Raw genomic sequence first — 3,706 nt, 5'->3', positions numbered from 1 at the left:
AAAGAAAGAAAGAAAGAAAGAAAGAAAGAAAGAAAGAAAGAAAGAAAAATGCAAGAAATACACACATAGCCCGTACGCACGAGAATCTAATGGAGTCACTCTGTTAAAAGTGATGAAACAGGTGTAGAGAAATTAAGGTACTTGCCTAAAATTATTGCAGAGGTGTAAACTGATTGTTCAAATGCTTAAAGGTTCCATGTTTAATGCTGTAAATGTTTTTATTTCCTCAGATGAGGGGATGAGATGAGAGCCATACCCACTCTACGAATACATGGCTTGGGCTGAACCCAGAGCATTTTTATCTATCCCTAGGAAGCTTCCTTACAATCTAATCTTTTGCAAACTGGGACCTTGAAGGCTTCAACTTCCAGCCTCTGTCAGCTAACCTAGGCCTAGAATGTTTTCAGCCTCCAAGACTTAATACTGAATAAGCTCACTCTTTCTAGTTCTTTCTGAACTGTAGCTGGCAAGTTCAACTAAGCTGTTCTGTCTCAAAACACCTCTTCAAGCTGGTTCAAATGGGTTTCTCTCAGCTTATCACTGAACTGCTCTGCTTGGAAAAGCTGCCTCTGAACTCCATGAACTGAACTGAACAAACTCAACTGCTCTTGAGAGCAGACTGCCTTCAACTGCACGGCCCCGAACTGTCTGTACTCCCAAACTCTACTGTATTCCTGTACTCTCCTCCTCTCTACTCTCTCCCCCTGTACTGCCCTTCAGCTTCTCTTTCCTGTCTGTGCTTGTGAGGGTTGGATGCATCCTATCTCTGACTCATTCTGTCAAATCTTTCTCTAATGTGTCACTTTGTCTGGCCCTCATTTAAACGCTGTGTTTAGGATTAAAGGTGTGTACTAAATTCTAGCCAGAGGGATTAAAAGGGTGTCTTGTCTATATTCCAGCTAGAGGGACTAAGGGTGTGTCTCTCTTCCAATCTTTGGATGTGATTCCTTGCCAGAGCAGCCATGTTACTGGGTGTTAAAATTCCTCTACTTTATGTGGAGGGGTGATTCATAACCAATACTTTTAATCTACATTAGTTTAACGCTGAGGATAAAAATAAAATATAGGCCCCCTGGGAGGCAGCTGATATCAACCTGAGTGTGCAGAGGCTTGGATGCTAACACAGGAATCTGCATTTGCAGTTGCCTGTTCTAGTGGTCTGCTCTTCCTGCAGATGTATGTCTCTTCAGGATCAAATGAAATTACAATGTTGACTAGAATGGTAAATGCTTTCCTTTCGCAGGTCGTCTTAGAGTCAACTGTTCGTGTCATCTTCAGTATTTCACCAACTCCCCCCTATTGCTTTTCATATTGTAAATAATTCTACTAAGGGGTCTGTATTAAAGACTACATCTGCTTGAAATGCATGTAGTAGATTTCACAGTGTAAAACAAAACCAGCACAAATAATTTAAATGAACTAAGCAGTAAGCCATGTGTGATTGGCAAGATCAGAAAGCACCAATCCCCACCTGTCTGTTCTCTGTGTGTGTGTCTTTGTGTGTCTCCCTCTGTGTGTGTCTCTCTCTTTCACACACACACACACACACACACACACACTCCCAGTGACCCCTTATATTCCTGGGAATGCAATCATTATGGACAAAAGTGGTTTTAGGTTATTCGTTTTTAATGCAGCTGTAACTCAGATCAGCAAACAGTGATGATATAGGACTTTTATTTTTACAGAAACAGTTGGTAGATTATCAACTGTCCTATGAAATACTGAAACAACCCCACCCCCCAGCCCCAGACAAGATCACATTATATAACCCAGGCTGGCCTCAAACTCAGAAATCTACTTGCCTCTGCCTCTGAGAGTACCATCGTACCACTAGAGGGCGCGTGGTCCAGGTATACAGTTCTTATTAAATCACACACGTACTGCAAAAATTTTAATGTATGTATTAACAGAAAAAAAAAAAGAGAGCACAAGAATGGTTCATTCTGGTATTTAAATTCATATTAAAACACATACTATTTCCTTGTGTCATAAGTGGATATTTTAATATAAAATGAGGAAAATTCTGGAATATACGTAAGTCCCTTAAACGCTGTGCATTTGACACTAGGAAAAACCCATTGTACTACCTTTGTTTCCCACATTTTGTCAAAGATCCTGGAGCCCTCATAATGAACCAGCCTTTGTTTTGACACTGCGAAGATCTTATTCATAGGAACAGCTTCTGTTAAGACTGATCTACATGGGATAAGGGAGCTTATGGAATATGTTGAAGTCCTGTGGGTTTTTTTCCAATTGGATATGGCGCTGTCTGGTATGAAAACTTGCGTGAGTTTCTTAAGGATTCATTAAGGAGCAGACAACTTAGGCTAAATAGCACAAAAGGGTTTATTTGGGGAAAAGCATGGTAAGAAAAATTTGAGAATTATGCGTGAATGCCGACTGTCAGTGGCTAAGACTGCGGCTGTGGTCAAGGATCTGAAAAGGAAAATACACATCTAAGCAAGTAAACTGAAGTAAATGTGGTTAACACTACAACAGGTATATGTGGAAGGTTTAGAGAGAGTGGGGAAACTTGCAGTCATTGCCAGGGTTTGGGGATGCTTCTGACGCATGTCCGGTGTACCGAGCATTATAAAGCAGCTGACCTGGATAAAGGACTTGGGTTTCCCAACAGTGACGTCTTTGCCTTTAAACACTTTCTCAAAAGGTTGGGAACCCTGATGCAAAGAGTACTTTCAAGAATAACAATTGTCCCTTTTTTTATTTTTTTAAAGCATTTGAACAACAGTCTTTATTTTTGAGAGTTAAAATAAAAATGCATGCCATTCTTTCCCTCTCATCCCTGAATTTCTTCAGTGGAACATCTCTGTTGAAAACTACTTATGTTGGGAATTCTACTGGCTTTAAGTCAAATTTTTCTATATTTGTTTCATTTCATGCAGAAAGCTTGGGCCAAAGCCTTTTTACAAACAATAACTCACTGGTAACTTACCAAAAAAAAAAAAAAAATTTCTCAGACCACCTACTTCTGTGGCAATGAGGAGCTAGCTAGAACGATGTAACCAGAACACATAGGCAACATTTTGATGGGTTACTGGTTCACTTCCTCTAAACTTCAGCTGAGAGAACCCAGCCTCAGGCATTGTCCGTTGCCATATGCTGTACATTATAATTATGTACAATGCATGAGTGGCCTCACTTGGAAACATATTGATGATTTGTTTTAAAAATTAAGATGAACCCATAGGTCCAGTAAAACTGTCACAGCCACTTGTAATAGAAAATATAACGCAGAAAAAAATACATTTTAAACATATTCTAGTGTTCTGTTTTGGTTCTGTGGTACAGCCTTTACATGATAATTAGTAACTCCATGAAGATGAATAGATAGCCTCTTAGCAAATTCATGAAGTACTTCAATTTTCATAGAAAGTAATTTTTTTCCAAAATTCAAAATAAAAGCATAATTTTTCATGATAGGAAACCAGATCTGGGTTTTATTTATCATGAGGTCACCCAAAGAGATTGTCTTCCTCCTTCTGATTCTGAACAACTCAGTATAATTCATAAAGCCATACTGAAAAATTACTGCGAATCACTAAGAAACTATTCTGAAAGCCACAGCCCTGTGTTCCTGCAAAGCATATAACAGGTGTTCCTATTCCCTGTGTCCTTTGTATACACATTCATTCTGTATTCAAATCACAGAAGCAAGAGGCAGGCTAGGGTCTGTTACCTCACT

The sequence above is a fragment of the Psammomys obesus genome, unplaced genomic scaffold (assembly GCF_907164565.1).
Source record: "Psammomys obesus unplaced genomic scaffold, mPsaObe1.curated_primary_1811, whole genome shotgun sequence".
In the NCBI taxonomy this organism is placed as follows: Eukaryota; Metazoa; Chordata; class Mammalia; order Rodentia; family Muridae; genus Psammomys; species Psammomys obesus.
The sequence above is the reverse complement of the archived record's forward strand: the minus strand, read 5'-3'. Positions refer to the sequence as shown.